We start from the raw sequence: 20,741 nt of genomic DNA, 5'->3' as shown, positions 1-20,741 counted from the left end.
TTTGTAGACCAGGCTGGCCTCGAACTCAGAAATCCGCCTGCCTCTGCCTCCCGAGTGCTGGGATTAAAGGCGTGCGCCACCACGCCCGGCTGAGATATAAATCTTAAAGTTATATTTTTCTTAGAATGTAATAATGAATGTAGTTATATAAGAAATCTTAAAGTTAGCTGAGTGTAGTGACATGCACCTTTAATCTCAGCACTGACAAGGCAGAGGCAGGCAGTCCTCTGTGAACTCAAGACTAACCAAGTACACATAGTGAGTTACAGGAGAGCCAGATTTACATAGTAAGACTCTGATTCAAAAGAATTTTCAGAAAGAAAGAATCTTAAAGGTACTACACTTATTTTACAATAGGTAACTCTTTTAAAAATAAACTTTTATAACTGATAAATTTATTTAGAACAAAAGTAATATTGGTGTTCTTTATATACTTTAATAAGAAATGCTTATTAAATTAATGCTTATTACTTGACTAAACTGCATATTTTCAGAACTTTTTAAAAGTAAATTCCTATTACTTTCACATGCTAATAAAAAATCCAGCATCTACATTACTTCATTATATCTGAAAAATTAATCTAAAAATTACTCCCAAAAATTAGGCAATGACTAATCAAAGAAGTTACCTGAGTGCCTTTGAAGTACATATTTTTTGCAGCCACACTGCAAACTTCTGCAGGAACACCAAAGACCTGAACTGTGGCACTGATCGGTGAAAGAGCTTTGCAAGCACAAAGTTAGGACCATTTCAGCCACAGAAAAGTTTCCACACCTCCTAACCAATGCAAACACTTCTACAAGGGTGGAAATACTATTTGAAATACTAGCGGTGTGGGAAACACTGCAGTCCACTGAGAAAATGAGCCCAATTTCTATGTATTTTTTATTTTAATGAATATAAAGTAAAGAGAAATACAGCTGAAAGCTCTAAAACTGGGTCACAGAGATCACACTGCAAAGGCCACAGAAATACTGCTGAAAATGGATCTACTGTGCTTCTGGACTATGTTGAAACCTTTTAGGAATGTTTTAAAAACTAAAGTAAAAAGGGAAAGTTACACAAAATTTTATGGCATAAGATTCAGTAATCAAGAGCCAGGTCTGGTGGCATTCACCTTTTATCCCAACATTTGTGGCAGAGATAGGCAGAAATCTGAGTTCCAAGCCAGCCTGGACTACAGAGAGACTTCCAGAACATCCAGAGCTAAAGATAAACTGTGTATGTGTGTCCGTGTATGTCTGTATGTGTCTCTGTGTGTGTATGTCTCTGTGTGTGTCTGTGTCATGTCTGTCTGTGTGTGTATGTCTATGTGTGTATCTGTGCATGTGTATGTCTATGTGTGTATGTCTGTGTCTGTGTGTGTGTTTGTGTATGTGTGTCTGCATGGTGGGGGCACAGATGAGGACCTGCAAACCACTGCCACTTTTATAAAGTTGCTTAACTACGTGTGTTTTCTGCTTCTACTACAATCCATAGTCACAACGCAATAAAAATATCCTAATGTTTTTGTGTCACTAAAGAGGCTAAAAGTAATAAGATGGATTTTCTGAAATTCGACTCCAGCTCAGACTTCCCTTCCTACTTCTGAGGAGGCTGCCCTACAAGAGCAAAGCTCCAGTTACAAGAAACTGCTTTTCCACAGAATGAAACCTGGTCCTCATTTTGTTTACACAGAAATGCTGAAAGAAATAAAGCCATAAACGATGAAGAAGTGTTTTCTTTTCCTTCCAACTCTCACCCAGGCTCAGCAACTAGAAAAAACTTATCAGTTCATTTTCAGGAAATACTGTGAAGCAAATAAATACATGAGAATTGCTTCCTACTCAGAGCAAACAGTTAGAATAAGAACTGGTTCTCTTAATCAAAGACATTATGACTTTAAACGTTTCTCTAAATGACTTCCAAAATATTGATCATACAATCTTAAATATTCTAGATGATTTAGTAGGCAATTAATATGCTACTAGAAATGCTGTAGAGAAGTCTTTTTCACGGTTACAGGGAGATCTAGTTCTCGTTGTTTGTAAATAAACTCAAGGCAAGTAAGAAGAAAACAGCCAGAGCTCCACTGTGCTACAGCTACCATTCTTAGTCCCTACCTAGGCAGGGTGCACCTCCACCAGCTGGACAGGAAGGGCATTTTATACTGGGCACATCTTACCACAAATACTGTGCTAAGTACTTCACAGGGCACTTGTCAGGATTAAACCAGGTAACACCTAAAAGGGCTTGAAAGGGCTCCTAGTCTGTCAACAATAATTAATGTTATCATTAACAAGAGTACTGGTAGCTAAAGCAGCTATTAATTTCTCATTTAATAAAATGGAATCTTGAATCGTGGTGGGTATCTTTTAAAGGATTCTCTAGGAAACAAGAGAGCTTACTAAAGGGGGTATGCACCTAGATAATTATGGTGGCTCTTGACTGCTTAAACTGACACAATGAAATTGAAATTTAAGGAGGTAGGTGTGGATATCTGTGTAAGGGGACACAATACCAAGCCTGCAGAAGCCACTGAAAGCAACTGGGATTCTCTGGCCATGCCTTCAACCCAGAAACAGCAGAAAAGAGAAAACTCCTATTAAAATATATTGAAGGGGGGGGGGGGGCTGGAGAGACGCCTCAGCAGTTAGAACACTAGCAGCTCTTTGAAGCCCTAGTTTAGATTCTCAGCACCCATATGGCAGCTCTCAACTCTAACTCCAGTTCCAAGGGATCCAATGCCCTCATCCAGTCTCTGCAGGAACCAGGGACACGGGGTATACAGAAGCATGTACAGGCAAAATAATTTTTTTAAAAATTTAATGTTTAATCACTGCAACCTACGGAGTACCTCCTTAAGAGCCCACTAGAAACTCCAAAATAATATAAACTGTTACCTCTACTCTTGGTTATTCACTAAAACCAGATGGTAAAAAGCCTATTGTGAACACACCACCCAGCAGAGTTCCAGCATACAGAGAATTCCAGCTGGAACCAATCTGTACACAGGACAACCATGTGCTAGCTGGCTCTCATGTGCTAGAAGCTGTTATGCAGGACTCTGAAGTAAAAAAAAGTCTTCGATGCTGTACCCAGGTGTGGACACTGTGTGCCACAATACCAACCTGACAGGCAAGATATACCCACTGGTACAGTAGTGGCATGATTGTTATAGGGATAGTCAATCAATTTCTAACTGGATTTGAAGCCTGCTCCACAGGAGAAATCATGCCTGCTCATGTAAGCCTGGTCAAAAGCTAGGGAGGCTGTAAGACCTATAGGAAACCTGCTATTGTGGCTCTGTTAATGGGCACTCGGTCAACTACATTCTAAACATTTATGTTCCTACCTATGGATTCCTGTTGTTCTCAGTTTTGGTCAGAGAAGCATAGGGCAGCAGTTATTGAAGAGACTTAAGTAGTCAGAGTGCTAAGTGACACCTGAGCGCTCAGTCCTAAACCCTTATCTATATGACCATCCCCTCCCTGCCCAGCTCGCCAAGGCATTGCAGAAGAGAAGCAAAGGGTGAGAGGAGTGCTATGGAATGTTGTCCTGTGTACTTGGCATGGCTACTGTACACATGAACTCACAGGAGCTGTGGTTACTTTGCAGTCATATAACCTGCAAGATACAGCCCATCCCCATTTCAACATGGGTATGGAAGGGACACATGAGGCCCCATGCCTAGCTGAGGAGCTAATACCTGCTTGGGATGGGAGTCAGGGGAGTCTTTTTTAATAGTAGCATACCTTTTAACTGGTAAGTTGCCTGTGCCAGTTAATAATTCCTGACCCATGTTCATGCAACAACTTAAACTCAGTTGATCATATAAAAAAACTGAAGACATTAAAGTATATGGAAGACTTGTTGAAAAGAAGGGGTCCAGAGGGGTTGGGAGAGAGATGAGAATAATGATAAGTGCGATCAAAATATAATATAATATAATATAATGTGTGTGTGTGTGTGTGTGTGTGTGTGTGTGTGTGTGTGTGTCAGACTCGCTGGTATTGAATGCTGAATGGAAGCATGACCTGTGAATAAAAAGCTGACTGGCCAATGAGTGAAGGCAAGATTAGAAGGTAGAACATCTGGTGAGGACGGGGAGTGGTTCTGGGAAACAGTCACATGCATGGGATTTGCCCCTAGCACCGATGAAGACAGAAGCATGGACCTGGGGAGAGGTAACTAACCATGTGGCATGACTTAGAAAAGTTGAAAAGGGATAATTGAGTTATGAGCTAGCAGAAGCAAGCCAAAACTCTTGGCCTAATCATTTACTCATATATAAGAAGTCTCAGAGTCGTTATTTCAGGAAATACAGAGACAGAATAGAAAAGCCTGTGGTTACAAATCACTATTCCCTTAAATCTGTTCTTATAGATTACCATGTCAATCGACAAAGACCAGCTCAGCTACATGTTCCAGGTCAACTTTTCATATTAAAAGTTATAAAAACAAGCATTAAAACATAAAAGGCCTAACATTCCCCCACTTACAAAGAGTCTTTAACACTAAGTCTCTGATTCTTTCGCTAAAGGTGTAGTTCGATGGTAGAGTACTTGCCTAGCATACAAGAAAGACCCTGGGTTTGCTCCCTAGCACCACAAGAAGGTTTAAGCTCCGACCAGTCTACCACCTATCACCCTGATCCAGAAATGAAAGGGGAGGTGAGCGGAGGCAGAGATGTGCTGACTACTCAAAATTCTGAGCAGAGTTTCTGAACTTTGGCACAACTGACATTTCTTTCCAGAAAAGTCTTTCACAGATAAGCAGGGAAGTTTCCTCTGTTCATGAGTGTATTAGAGAGTTAATTACTCAAAATGGAGAAAGAAATCTGGAAAGGATTCCTTCCCAGGCCAAAGTCAGTACTTATCAATCACATGGTTTACAAAGCCATGCTGAGGAAAGCCAGCGGTTCAGGTCGCTGGCCCCAGTCCTGTACTCTGAATCGACCCTCTCCCTAGCAGAGTAAAGCAGAGTAACTGACCTCATCTCTGAATGAAACCAGCATCAAGATTGTTTTAAGGTCTGAATAAAAGGACATTGTAAGGATTAATAGAAGCATGCACTCAGTAAAAATAAATAAATAAATAAATTCACATTTAAGTGTCAGCACCTTATAACTAGTTTATGAAACCTTGTTGTACTTTAGTCTTTTATAAATACTTTAGAATGACCATGTAGTGGTTTGAATAGATTTGGCCCTCAAAGACTCAGGTGTTTGACTATGCTTTGCCCAGAAAGTGACACTATTAGGAGGTGTGGCCTTGTTGGAGGAAGTCTGTCACTGTGGAGGTGGGCTTTGAGACCATCCTCTTAGCCGCCTGGAGACAATCTTCTCTTAGTGGCCTTCAGAGCAAAATGTAGAACTTTTAGCTCCTTCTTCAGCACCGTGGCTGCCTGGATGCTGCCATGTTCCCGCCTTGATGATAATGGATCGAATATCTGACCTGTAAGCCAGTCCCAATTAAATGGTTGTCCTTATAAGAGTGGCCTTGGCCATGTCTGTTCACAACAGTAAAACCCTAACTAAGGCCGGGCAGTGGTGGTGCACGCCTTTAATCTCAGCACTTCTGAGTTCAAGGCCAGCCTGGTCTACATAGTGAGTTCGAGGACAGCCAGAGCTACAGAGAGAAACCCTGTCTCAGAAAAAAACAAAACAAAACAAAAATAAAACAAAACAAAACAAAAAACCCTAATTAAGACAGACTATTTCAGACAAATATTACTGTAATAACCAAATATAATACCAATCTAAGAAGGAAAGCAATAAACATAGCTAATATATAGAATCAAGTTTCAAGATGCTAAATCAACTGTCAAATCTCATAAAATTATATTATTTTAAAATAAAATCTCATCTATTATATATTAAATATGCTTTATATCCAGGTCAATAAATAAAGAGACTAGGCAGGCAGTGGTGGCGCACGCCTTTAATCCCAGCACTTGGGAGGCAGAGGCAGGCAGATTTCTGAGTTCGAGGCCAGCCTGGCCTACAGAGTTCCAGGACAGCCAGGGCTACACAGAGAAATTCTGTCTTGAAAAAATAAAAACAAAATAAAAAAATAAAGAGACTAGGCCATGAAAATTAGAGCCCTGCAGTGGTTCTGCACGCCTTTACTCGACCGAGCATTTGGGAGGCAAAAGCAGGTAGATCTCTGAGTTTGGGGCTAGCCTGGCCTACAGAGGGGGTGTTCTGGGACAGCCAGAGAAAATCTGTCTCAAAATAAGAAAAAAAAATTAGGATAGCAATGTTCTGATAAAAATAAAATAATAATAATAATAATAATAATAATAATAAGGAGGAGGAGGAGGAAGAGGGGGGAGAAGGAGCAGAAAAATCTGGTAGACGTAATTCAGGGGCAAAGAGAGAAAAAGAAAAAGGGGTAAGGGACCAAATTTGGGTTAGTAGAGAGAATATTCTAAAAAAAGAGTGAAGGAATGGAGCTCTAGTTTCAGCTGGCCTACTTGAGTGAGAATTCATTGCTAGACAAGTCATTTAACCTGGATTTATTTCCTCATTAATAAGGAGATGGGAAAAAAAACCTACTTTGACAGCTCTAACATAGTCAGGTGTCACAAAAAAGGGATTCGTTTAAAATGCCTTTAAGGTTGTACATAAAATACCTGGTACTATGAGCCTTGTACACCTATCAGCCTAAATCGAGGTTTCACAGTCTTTCTCACCTTGTGATCCGTAAGAGAAATGACAGTACTGGTGCAGGCACCCTGGGGTAAATAGGTCACACCACTGGAGTCCAAATATGATCAACCTAGTTCTTATATTCTGTCCCTGACAGTCCCCTCTGAGGACTGGAAAGCAGTATTTCTAGCCCATCTGTGTACATGCAGCACACTGCTTGGCTCACTGGTTAGAACACTCATAAGAAAAGCACCAGGTCCAACTTGAGGCACTTCCCAGTAAATAACCGCAGCAAACAAGACTAATCTATACACAGTCTGACAAGGACGGATCAGCACCACCCTAATCAACAAGGAATCCTCCTATCCTGGGCCTCAGGCTTTAAAAAACCCTAAACCAAGCTGGAAGTAGTGGAGCACACTTTTAATCCCAGCACTCAGGAGGCAGAAACAGGCAGGTCTCTAAATTGGAGGCCAGTCTGGTCTTCAGACAGAACTCCTGGACAGCCAGGGGTGCACAGAGAAACCCAATCTGGAAAAAGACAACAACAACAAAAATGTATCAGCCCTTCCTATGGCTACAGTCCTATGAGGCCAGCAGTTCTTAGGATCTACAGGATGTGTCCATATCCAATCTACATGCCTTCCCCTTGACCAGGACCCCAGAACTGCACACTTGCTTGTAGTGTCTGCCCAGACCTGTTCCCTGAGTTGGTTCTCTCAAGGATACCAGCATGTACAGCTCTAGGCCAAGGGGGCTGTTGTTTGCTCACACTGTATTCACCCATGTCCCTGGTACAAGAGGCTAGAGGAGAGAGAGTATCAGGTCAGAGGCTAGTCCCCTTTACTTCACAAGATCACAAGCCATCTAAACTCTCTAACCCTAATCCAAGTCACTGTAAGGCAGGCAATGGGATTCCTTCTTCCATTAGCTTGATTTATAACTTCAGATTTTGGACATTCACCAAGAGAACTTCCCCAGAATGTTAGGTATGGACCTAGAAGAAGGTTTTTAAATGCTGATATATGAGGAATAACTGAAGAAAAAAATACACTTAACCTAGAAAGGGGAAGGGCTACTAAGAAGCGAGAAGGAGCAACCATCTTCCACAGGACAGCTAAAGAGCTTTCCAGTGAAAACTAAACAGACCCGTGTAATGTTAGAAATGCAGGGAGCTGTGTTCTAGTGTAACTGAATAAAAGTTCAGTTTTCTTAAGCAAAGTTTTTAACTTTTTTAAAAGATTGGGGGAGAGGAATCAACAATCAGGAGCACGTGTTGCTCTTCCAGAAGACTCAGCTTTGACTCCCAGCACCCAAACGGTGGCTTACACCCATTCTTAACCCCAGTTGCAGGGAACCTCATGCCCTCTTCTGATCTCTAAGTGCACCAGGCACTCATGCAGTGCACATACATACATGCAGCTAAAACACACACATAGATAAAAATAAATGAATTCTTTTGTTTAGTTGGTTGGTTTTTTGGGGGTTTTTTTGTTTTTTGTTTTGTTTTGCTTTTTGTTTTTTGTTTTCCGAGACAGGGTTTCTCTGTGTAGCCCTGGATGTCCTGGAACTCACTTTGTAGACTAAGCTGGCCTTGAACTCAGAAATCCGCCTGCCTCTGCCTCCCAAGTGCTGGGATTAAAGGCGTGTGCCACTGAATTCTTTTTTATAAATAAAAATAAAAGGATTTGGTCTGGTGGGTTGGAGAAATGGCTCTGTAGGTAAAGAACCTGCTATGTAGACACAAAGAACTAGGTTTGAAACCCCAAAGCCCACTAAAAAAGCTAGGCACAACAATGTGTGCCTATTACTCCAACACCAGAACCGTAAGCAGGTAAATTCTAGAGGCTCAGTGGCCAGCCACTCTATGTCAGCTCCAAGTTCAGTAAGAAACCCTGTCTCAACAAATATGGTGGGGACTGGTAGAAAAGATACCAATAGACCTATGGCCTCTGTGTGTGTGCACACACTCACACACACACACACAAACACACAAATGATGAAGCCAAAAAACCAGGCATAATGGCTCATCCCTGCACTTGAGAGGACAAGAGGATCACAAGATTAACCTGGGCTATGTCAAGAGATCCAGGATACCCTGGGCTACAGAGAGAACGGTCTGTTTTAAATTCTAACCTCTCCCAACAGAAAATGAACACTTGTTCTTTAAGAAGCTTATAGAGAATATGACTATAAACCAAATCCATAATCAAATAAAAATAAAGTGAAAAAATTTTGGAGAAAAAATGGAAGTCCAGGAGATGGTGGTGGTGGCTACACAGGTAACCACGATGGCCTCTCTGGTGGAAAAGAAGACAGACATGCGCAGATCTGGGGAGAGAGGAGGTGGGGAGCACCTTTTTTCTTTAGTCCTGTGCACTGAACCTAGGGCCGTGTGGTCCTATCCCTTGAAAACAGCACATTTAACCAAAGGGAACAGCAAGCACACATACCTAAGAAAGTATATGTGTTTTCTTTACTGGGATAGAAAAAGTGAGTATCATCCACTGCATGTCTATGAAAACAGTGGAAATCAGTTAGGGTGACACCACCAAATGATGACACCGAAGTACAATAGGGACCAATTCATTGCTGGTGGAAATGTGTGCCTTGCGAAACTAAACATACGCTTACCCGATGATCCTAACAACCATGCTCTGTGGTGCTGCTCAGAAAAGATTTGAAAATAGATCTACATAAAACCTGCTCATGGGTGTTTATAGCAGCTTTATTCACAATTGCCAAAACTTGGAAACAACCAAACTATCCTTTAGCAAAGGAATGCATAAATGAATTGTGGTGCATCCAAACAACTGAGTATTGTTCATTGCTAAAAAGAAATGAGCTATCAAGCCACAAAAATACATGTAAGAACCTTAAATGCATTACTAAGTAAAAGAACCCAGTAAGAGAGGGTGTGTTAGAGCTGGGAAGAGGGTCCAATGGTTAGGAGCACTGACTACACAAGTGGAAGGACCTGAGTTTGCATCCCAAGACCCAGATTTTTCATAAATGAATAACTGTGGGGAATGGCCACACACAGGCTATAACCTCAGCACTGAGGGAGGTGCCAAGCATTTTTGAAGCTTCTTGGCTGCCAGCTTAGCTCCAGATTCAGTGAGACTCTGCCCCAAGGGAATAAAGTGGAGAATAACAGAACAGGACACCCAATATTCTCCTCTGCCATGTACACATGTGCATAGGTACGCACACCCATGCACATACACATGAGCATGAAACAGATGTACCACGTGAGCGCACACACACACACAAAGAGAAAGGGGGTGAGGCTACACAGTACATGATTCTAACTATAAGACATTTTGAAAAAGTCAAAACTATGAAAACAGTAAAAAGACATGCAGCTATTAGGGAGAAGTACATATGCAGAGGAACATGTACACACAGAGGACTTTTACAGCAGTGACACTGCTCTACATGGTATGATGGTGAATACACCTTTCATTACCATTTGTACGCCAAGAATAAACCAGTTTGGGTAATGTTTTGGTATGGGTTCATCAACTGCAGTAAATGGACCATACTGGAGCTGTTAGTTAATGGAGCTGTGAGATGGGGGAGTAGGGAAATTTTTATAGGACATTTCTGACCACACACTCCATTTTGCTATGAACCTAAAAATCTGTCTACATTGCTCAGCAGTAGAGTGCTTGCCTACCATGTATAATCCATGCATCTTATCTATCCCCGATCTCACTAAATAGACTGACTGATAAACTGACAAACTAAATAGTCTTTTAAAAAGAAAGGGGGAAATCGTTGTGACTATAATGTAATGACCAAGACAAGCAAGGAAGAAAACTGGGATCTGACGATGTGCTACAGACATGCCAGACTACACACTATGGTATTGTTGACACTGCTCTGTATTCTGTAGGATGCTTAGCAGATCCAGACCTCAGTCCACTAGGTGCCAGAAGCAATTCCAATCCCCTAAACACTATTTAACGTCCCTTATAGGCAAAACCATCCCTGATAGAGAACCACTTACACCAGTCAAGCCAAAGGTTTTGCTTCTGTGTTAAAATTTTATGGTTTGCCTTCTGTACTAAGTGTATTGGAGTCATTTAATAGGAGAATGTTAAGATGTGACAAACACTTATCATTACTTCGGCCCCTGTGATAAGGAATGTAAGGGAAAGGACAGAGTCGGGAGCAGGGGCAGAGAAATTTTTGGCAGGTTTACAAGAGAGAAAGTAGCTTAGCCTACATTGTTAGCAGTGAAAGAAAATTAAGATGGGGTCCGAACCAGGCTGTACCACGAGGGTTAAACTTGGCAAGCCCTAACCGTCGATACAGAGAAAAAGTCAAGGGTGACTCCAGGGGGTTTGGTCTTCACAGTGGATGATGTGGCACACGGATGACAGAAAAGACAGAGAAGACGTGAAAGGAGAGGAAGGAGGAAAGGAAAGGAACCCACAATCTTGTTTTGTGCATGCTTCCTCAAAGGTATCTAACAAAACCCAGAAAGAGTTTGACTAAGATGAGTTTAACATTCAAGATGTATAGTGGGTTGAATGAAAATGGCCCCCATAGGCTCATAGTGAGTGGCACTATTAGAAAGTGTGGCTTTGTTGGAATAGGTGTGGCCTTGGAGAAATGTGCCTCCAGGGATGGGTTCTGAGGTTTCAGGAGCTCTAGCAGGCCCGGTGTCTCTCTCTCTCTTTTCCCCGCCTGTTGATGCAGATATAGAACTTTCTGCTCCTTCTCTAGCACCATGTCTGACTATAAACTCCAAGCTTCTCACCATAGCAATAATGAACTAAACCTCTGAACCTGTACATCAGCCCCAATTTATGCTTTGCTCTGTAAGAGTTATCACTTGCCATGGTCACGATGTCTCTTTACAGTAAGAGAAACCCTAAGACAAGAAAGGAGGGACCAGAAATGGGACTCAAGTGACCTCTAAACTATAAAAATGGGTGAGTCACCTGAGAGCCAAGGACATTCCAAATTTTCAAGCAGGAATAAGATAAGAGTAAAAGGTACAGAAAATCAAAGGTGGCTTCTAGACAGTAGCCAAAAAGAAATGTCAACAGGTAAGATACAGGGAACTGCAAGGGCCTGTGGATGCAGCCCTGAGGTAGAGTTCTTGCCTTTTGTGTGTGTGATCTGGCTTCTATACCCGGAACTGAAAAAAAAAATAAATGAGTAAAAATCCTTTTTGTTTTGTTTTGTTGAAATATAATTTTCCTTTGTAACCCTGGTTGGCCTGGATATCACTAGACCAAGCAGGGCTCAAACTTGTGACAAGCTTGTCTCTGTTTTCTGGATGCTAGGACTCTAGATGTGTGCCACCACATCTGGGAAAAAACAGTATGTTCTTCCAGGTTAGCTATGAACTGACTATGTAACTGAGGTTGGCCTTGAACTCCTGATCCTCCTGCCTCTGCTTACCATGTGCTGGAATTGTATAGATGTGTTACTAAACCTGGTGCATTCATAGATGTATACACACACACACACACACACATTCAGTATCTCATTTGTTCCAGCCTTCTATCTATGAAGCCAATGATTACCTCTAACTCCAGATCCTCCCCCATGAATGCTGGGATCAGAGGTAAGTGTCACTACACTGAGTTTGTCTGGTATTAGGGATCTAACCCAGAGCTTTATGTATACTGGGCAAGCACTTTACCAACTGAGCTACATCCCCAGACTAAAATTTAAAGGACATTATCAGTGGAATGGTTGAATGAGAACACCAAATGATCAAGCTAAAGAGAACCAAGTAGGAAAGGAGAAACAGCTGTAAACAACTCTTCAAAAGTTTCTGCTGCAAGCCGGGCGTGGTGGCGACACCTTTAATCCCAGGCAGAGGCAGGTGGATTTCTGAGTTCAAGGCCAGCCTGGTCTACAAAGTGAGTTCCAGGACAGCCAGGGCTATACAGAGAAACCCTGTCTCAAAAACAAAAAACAAAAAAAGTTTCTGCAGCAGAAGGAAGGCTGGGGTAAAGGTAAAGGTGGTTTGAAGCAGGTGATTTATTCAGTTCCAGTAACAGTGACTGGAAAGACAAATATTACTCCTCTTTCACTATCCACCTCAAGGAAAATGAGAGGTCCTGAGCAAGAACATGGCCCCACTGCAAAAAAACGATCAGGGGCCTATCTTACTTACCCACTGCCCTCTAAAGGAAAGCTCTCAACTACAAGGTTGAGTAGTACATCCCAACACTATGTGAACATGCTACGTTCTCATCCACAAAATGAAAGACGAGGAAGTGAAAGGCAATTAGCTTCCTCTCTGAGGCCATGACCTAGATCTCCCGTGCACATCCACTTGGTCAGAACTGAGTCACATGTCCATGCCTAGCTATCAGAAAGAGGCTAGGAGATGTAGTCAAGATCAGACCTGAGGGAGGCTGGAGGAGGCATCAGACAACAGTTAGTTCCGGGCTTGCCAGTAACATAGCCTTGTATGCCTAAGACACACAGAAAGGCAGATGAGAGTGCAGATGGGGAGTGGGAGATCTGTGCATTAGACTCTGTCAGAAACAGGGTCACTTCTCACATGCCTGCCTTCTCAGAAGAAAGGCTGCCCCCTTTAGTGTACTTCTAGTAAATTAAAGGTGAGAACACTTGTATAAGCATGAAGTCCTGAGTTCAAATCCTCAACAGCCAAGGACACATGCCAACTTTATAGGGAACAAAGATGGACAGAGCCTGCAGATTTGCTGGCTAGCCACTCTAGCCAAAATGACAATCAAAGAACCTGTCTCAAAGAAGTAAGGCAGAGAATAATAGAGGGAAATACCCAACGTCCCCCTCTGGCCCCTGCATGCTCATATGTGGCCACAAAGACCATACACAAGAGAAACTATGAACACAAAATTTTTAAAATTCTGTAGCTTCTGCCTTCCATCATATGGGCTGGACTGAGCAGTTCTCACATAGGTACTGACAGACTGAGAGCTGCTACTTCTCAGCCCAGGAGAAAGTAACCAAAGTTCACAATTATACAAAGTTCACAGATACCCAGCTCCTGATGCACATGTTCAATAAGACAGGCCACAAAACAGCCTCATCCCACTGTCTTCTTGTTTTGCTTTAAACACTCCTAACTAACACAGCTCCCTAGGACAGAGACTCCAAGACTCCGTCTTTCTTACCTATTTCCCACTGCAGTCGCATCACACAAGATCTGCAGATGTACTTGACGATGGCTACTGATAAGGGAGATTTGGTTTCCCTCGTTCTAGGGTGAAGATCACAACTGGCCGAGAAGGACCACAGATACAAGATGATGGGGGGTGGGGGGAGGCAGGGAGAGGGAGATTGGGGAGGGGGAGAAGAGGAGCAGGAGGAGAAGCAAAGAATTTTGGGTCAAAAAAAGACCTCGGAGACCTCCAATCTGACCTCTCATTTTGTATCTGAGGACAATGAATCAGAGACAAACCACAGACTCGAGGAAACGAACTGCTTTCAGCAGAGTCAAATAAACACCTGGGCTCTCAAGCTTTCGGGCTCAAAACTGCTCGCCCTGTAAAAGTAGCTTCTTTGGGGAAGGGAGGACCAGTGTTTAATACTCTGGATGATTACTGAATTTATATAACAAATTCTTTAAAACCACGGAAAATGTCCATCAGAAGAGTCCTTTGACTGTTTGCAATGAAAAGAGGCGCAGGGTGCAGTCAGATGACCTGCCCAGGATAAAGGCTGGGCTGCAAAACATAAAGATCTTACTGTTGCAGACAAATGAACGGAATATGTACTTCAGAGTGTCTCCCAGCCTGTGCTTACAGACGGCCTGAATCTAGTCTAACCTTTTCTAATGGTGGTAACATACCTTTGCTTTCAGTGTGCACCACCTCTAAAGAGCCAAGATTAATGGGATACAACATTTAAACAAAGCTAACAGGCTGGGGAGATGCCCTAGCTGTTAAGGGTTCACATTGCTCAAGAGAATCCAAGTTAACAGATCCCAGTACCCCGACCAGGCGGATTATAACTACCTGTATCTCCAGCTACAGGGGAAGTGATGCCCTCTTCTGACCTCTGGGGCACCCACAAATGTGGCATACACATACCTCTAAGTAAAAATGAAAAATAAATCTTTAAGAAAGGAAGAAAAGCTAGCCAAAAACTGGCCGTAAGACAAAAAATTGACTTATTTCTAAAAATACAATTTTTCTAGTTCATGCCTTCTGTGTGAGAAATTAAACCAAACACCATATTTCTCACTTTAGCTTGCCTATCGCTGTAGGATTACAGTGAGTACCTTTAAATACCAAGGAAGAACGCCCTTGCCCAGGTATACTGTGAAACTGTCATTATTTTATCAGCGCCTACTACTTCAGTCCCTTAGGGAATATTTTTGATAAACCTTCATCTGCCAGGTAAGAAATCTCTGGTTTTGCTGGGTTTTTACCTGAAGAGAGGATGTTGCCTCATATTAGGCCTTTCCATTTTTAAGTGCTATAAGTGTTACCTACCAGTTTTGCAGATGCAGAGTATTGCCCCACTATGGAAAACCACTCCACCGCCAACCCACTGTTCTCCCGAGGGCCATGTGGGAACTTTTCACCTCCTCTACCTCCCCTGGTTCATCTCACTTCAATTAAGGATCACACAAGGCCAGGCAACCACATAATTTGCAGGACTGCAAAAGCCACAGTGACCCCAATTCTATTTTGTTTAATTCTGTCAGAACAACAGTCTTTTTCTGTTTGCTCATTCTTCCATGGGGATTAACCCTAAACAAATCAGTATTTAGGATGCACATCCTATTTCTAAACTGTAAAATAAGCCAAATACTTAAGAAAACAGGTTAATATCGAAGTCTCTAAACAATAAGATAGTAATAATAATAACTTTTATTATTTTAACTCCAAAGAGATGTTACAAAAATGTTACTGCGAATCCTAAGAAGTAGATTACGGAGTCCACACAGGGACAGTTATCTTCCCTGGCCTAATTAAAACGGGTCTTTCTCACACATCTTTCTTTTAAAAAAAATGCCAGTTCTAAAATAGAAGTGGTGTTTAAAGTTCACCTAGCGAGCCTGCGCAGATTGCTAGGAAATAAGAAGCAGGACCTCTGAAAAGCAGACACATTTTCCCCTTTTCTCTTAATTATCTGATATATATTTATATTTAATAAATATGTATTCGAATATATAGGACATATTTTAAATTATTCATTGTTAGCTCCTAACTAAACTAACAGTTTCAGTATAAGAGAAAACTCTATAAAATTCCATGTAGCATTAATACTCAAGGAGAAAAAACTCTAAAATCTGCTCAAAACTATTACAGCAATTGAGACTAGAATTTACAACTATCCTGTTCACTTACTTAGTGTTTACTGTTTTCTCAACATTATCAAGATTTGACAGGCACCATTCATTTAATCCCCACGACAACTTCCTAAAGCAGATAGATAGTAACTATACCATTTCCTAGTTACAATGGAAGCACCCAAATCACCAAGATATGCCAGAATACAGGACCAAATGTTATAAATATCACAATGAACATTTAAACACAGGTATATCTAGTTCTAAAATAAAATTTAGTGCTGATCCACAAGTCAGAACTTAGGCTGTGACAGAAAACAACACCTGAGCTAATTACAGGAAAAAAAAATGTCAAGTCCTAAATCAGGGGCTGACAAACTTTCTCTGCAAAGTGATTAGATGATAAGGACTTTAGGGTTTGCTGGACTCACTGCCTCCAAAAACAATCAGCTCTACTGATGGATGCCAAGTCGGCCATCAACATCACATAAAATAAATAAATGTGACGGTATCTCAGTAAAGCTTTTTCTTAGAGTACTGAGAATCCATCCCAGGGTCTTAGCAAGCTAAGTCAGTGCGCTATAATTGAACCACTGAGTCAAACCCCCAGCTCCCAAGAATTTTTTAAATTTTCTACAACAGAGCCACTCCTTGGTCAGCAAGTCCCCTTCTCTTAGCTCTTGAGTCATTCAGGTCTGTAGCCTGCATTGTACCAATCCCAACCTAAATTATGCAGAGGGCAAGAGAGGTGACTCAGTCAATAAAGTACTTTCCATGCAAACGTGAGGAGGACTCAAGTTCAGATCTCCACAATATACATTTTAAAAAAAATCCCTGGGACTCACTGACTGTCAGTCTAAATAGTAAGCTCCAGGACAATTAGAGACCCTCTCTCAAGAAAAATGATGGTCAGCTCCTATGAAATGATACCTAATGCTGACCTTGCCCACCATACACACAGACACACCTACACGAACATATACATCTATAAATGCAAACAAACACAAACTTTGTTTCTTAGAGTGCTAGGGATCAAACCCTGGGCTTTCAACTGTTAGGCAAACACACTATCTTACATATGTAATATCCTTATGGCTTACATACTCTTACTTGTAAAATTCTTGAATATTCCCTGTCTCAAAAAAAAAAATTCTTGAACACTTTGAATACTCTAAAGAAACCCAAAGTCTCAACTCAAACCTTTCTGAGAATAACAAAAAATTCTTAAAAGTCCAAAGCTAGTTTTTGCATAAGACTCTCCTCAAAAATACATACATATCAGAAGAGCTTAGACCTAGAAGAAATCTAACACTTCCTGTTCTTTATCTATATTTTGTAAATCACTTTTAAAATATTTACCAAAGGCTAGGGATGGAACTCAAAGATAGAGCGTTTATTTGCCTAGCATACATGGATCCCCGGGTTCAACTCCTTGTACAACAAGAAAAGTCAGATTAATAAAACACTGTGGCAGGCCTCCTTAGCAGGTGAGGAAGAATGGTATTTAACACTGTGTGTATTAACAGGGCTCTCTTCCTCATGACAGCTTTCACAAGCATTGCCACATGCTTTCTGTCACCTGACCCTTCACAACTGTATAAAGACAGTACACGCTTTCCCACACATAGTTCATATTCTTAAAAAAAATTCTGAAATGACAATTGTGCCCCAGGAAAGTAGGATGCTATTGTGCTGGTCAGTTTTGTTTTGCCAACTTGACATAAAATCACCTGGCAAGAGGGAGTGCCTCTATCAGCGTGCCCACGGGGCAGGTCTGTGAGGCCATTTCCTAAGTAATGTCTTACAAACAATGCCACCACCAGGCATGTAGTCCTGGTTTGGTTATAAGAAGATGGACAAGCCATGGGGAACAAGCCAGCAAGCAGCATTCCTCCCACTATCTTCTTCAGTCCCTGCTGCCCTGTTCCTGCGCTGGCTTCCCTCAGTTTCAGACTATAAGCTGGAAGAGGCCCTTTCCTCTCCAAGTTTATTTTGAGTCATGTTTTATCACAGCAACAGAAAAGTAACTAGAACAGAACTATAGCCATGGCCTATCTTCAAGTCCACTTGCCTCTTGACTGCTTCCATGGATACCAGATTACATGTTCATTGGTTAAACCCTTAAAATTCTCATGGATGCTAGTCTTAGCCTTTAAAGATGCTATGTTTAGTCATTTTCTTTTGCTACTGTCTTATGAAGAAAAACATCTGCTAGTCCCTGACATTTATTAAATTCATCTATAAGAAACAGTGAGTCTATATATACTATGCAGATAATATGCCCAGTCAGTGTAGAAAGAGAATATTCTGATGGAAAACCCATCCGATGGAGATGGAGCTCAGATGGTACAGTGCTGGCCTGGCGTGCACAAAGCACCATATAAACGGGGTCTAGTGATCTAAACTTTAATCAGAAAGTGGAATCAGAATTTGATAGCTGTCCACTGCTACATATCAACGTTGAGGCCAAGCTAGAATCCCCAAGACCTTGTCCTAAGAAATGAAGAAAAAAGTCTCCCAAAGAGGAAAAGGCAACAATAAAAACATTTTCAATATAAAAGCAAAAGAAACAACGAATTAGAAAGAAGTAGAAACGAATTCGTTGCCATTAACGTCTCAGCCCAATTGTGGCTAAGCTTCTGGTGACTGAAAAATAATGTGGGGTTGGGAAAAGGAAATAAAAGGAACATAACTACTACTGGAACTCAACCCGACATCAAAGGCTCTAATGACAGCTGAGCCTGCCTTGCTGGTTCTTAGCCTCTCCCTCGGAAACAAAACTGTTATATAACTGACCACGGTTCTCCAACTAACACTTCCTCTCTGTCCCACATACGTTGTCTCCCCCCCCCGCCCCGTGTCACCCTGCCCCCATCTCCATAGACAGGATCATAAGCAATCTAGGCTGCCACCATAGCTCCAGCTGGACAAGCCTCTGTCCAAAGTGCTGCTTTATTCCAGAGACTGCCACACAGAGCACGGTAAGAACGGATTAACTGGCTTAAGCACAGTTCCAACCTCACTTCTGGTCCTGAGGAGCAGCTCCACCATAGCTATCTTTAGGATGAATCAGACTCCAGACATCCCTGCTAATGGAAATCACATCACATCAGCATCCCTCATCTTTACAAACAACCCTATGAACAAGAACATTCAGCAAGAGGGTTGAACTCTTGAGGCTGTGCTGTGGCAACTGCTGCTCCTGATGCCTTCCCACTCAAGGCCAAGGAACAAATGTAGACGTCAGTTCATTCAATAATGAAAAAAATGCATTCACCAACCACAAACATCATTACTCAAAAATATTCCCACAAACCCAGTCACTGAATCAAACTAAGCAGTTTGTGGACTCCAAGAGCCAGTTACGACAGGCACAGTTTGCCTTTTCTTCTTCCAATAGAAACACACAAATAATGGCAGTGTTTACAAAAGCAACCAATGTATCAGAAAAGTTCTGCCCATTCAGATGCACTTAAAAGGTCTCAATCTGCGCCAAATAAAACTCTGGAAGAATGGAAAATAAAAGAGATGCTGACAACAGTGCCACGGCCCAGCTATCCATGTAGCATCATGCAGTGCCTCGAGCAGTTTACAGCTCGACTGTAATTCTGCATACGATCAAGATTATAATTATCCCAATTCTATTTCCTAAAGGATAACTAGGAGACCATCCCAAGCATCCCGAGATGGGCCTCCTCCTCCCACCACTTTCTCTAAGTCTCAACTGCAGGTGAGGATCTAAAGGGTCCAGACTAAAGCTAAGAAATCAGGTCTGATTTTCTCCCTACAGTGTCCTCTGCGCCAGGCACGAAACCTTTAACATAAATATTTACTCTAGTCAACAAAATGGGAAACGCAGTACGCGGGGGGGGGGGCGGAGGGTTGACGGGGAAAGCCAGGGGGAAGAGAGAGGCACTAAGTCATCACTAATGTCCAACTGTAACAGCAACTTCAACCAATTAGAATAAGAGGAGAAACTCCACTGGAGTCCCAGGGTGCGGAGACCGCTGGCTCCGCTGCCCCTACCCGCGCCGGGGTTCCTCCGGGAGCAGCCGGGTCCCCGTGGAGGGGCGCAGTTGCCGGACTCGGCCTCCGGCGGGAAGCGCCGCAACAGGCCCGGAGGCCGTCGGAACGCCCAGTTCGCCGAGGGATGCTAGCGAGAGGTGGCGGGCACGCAGCTCTGTCGCCCCGGGAAGCGGGAGAGACCCGAGATGCCCCCAAGAGCATCCGATCGCAACGTGCACGCCCAGAAGCACCGGTGCCGGCCAAGCTAGGAGGCCCCGCAGCCCTGCCCGCCCCGCGGCCCACGTCAGCGGCGCCCCCGGCCAGCCCGCCCGCCCGCCCGCGCCTTACCGAGCCCCGCGGCCCCGCCGCGCCGCCGCGGCGTCGTTTCGCGCCGCTCTCCGCTCCGTGTCTGCCCTCCGCGGGCTGGGCCCGCCGTCCTCGTCCGCCGCCGCCGCGCCTAGCGCCGGGCCGCCCAGGGCCGCCGCGGGGGCTCGGCCGGGCGCCCCCCGCGCCAGCGCCTCATCCCGCCTCGCCGCCCCGTCAGGCGCGGGGGCGCCGGCTGCGGGCCGCGGCCTTGGGTCTGCACCTCAGGCAAGCGGCGCGCTCCCCTTCCGCGGCCGTCACGACCCCCGGGCCGCCGCCGCCACCGCGCGCCGCAGAGCCCCCTCGCCCGCACGCCTCGGGTCGCCCCCGCCCCGCTGGTCCGCGCCCGCTCGGCCTCCGCCTCCAGCGCTCCGCCTCCTCTGCACCCGCGACGCCCGCAGCGGGAGAAGAGGCGCGCCACCGCGGCCGCGGGCACGAGCACGCGCGAGGAGGGCGCAAGGAGCGCGCGCACGGCCGCCTCG

General features: G+C 43.4%; 1 protein-coding gene across 1 annotated transcript in view; it reads right to left on the bottom strand.

Annotated features, from left to right (window-relative positions):
- Positions 1 to 20,284, bottom strand: part of Arhgap32 (Rho GTPase activating protein 32) — a 223,456-nt gene extending 203,172 nt beyond the window's left edge. The window contains exon 1 of the mRNA XM_029481740.1: positions 20,245 to 20,284. The gene's annotated coding sequence lies outside the window, so the exon portion shown is untranslated. The remainder of the gene's footprint in view (positions 1 to 20,244) is intronic.
- Positions 20,285 to 20,741: the final 457 nt, after the last annotated feature.

Source organism: Mus caroli, chromosome 9 (assembly GCF_900094665.2).
Source record: "Mus caroli chromosome 9, CAROLI_EIJ_v1.1, whole genome shotgun sequence".
NCBI lineage: Eukaryota > Metazoa > Chordata > Mammalia > Rodentia > Muridae > Mus > Mus caroli.
This window is presented reverse-complemented; position numbering and strand designations above follow the sequence as displayed.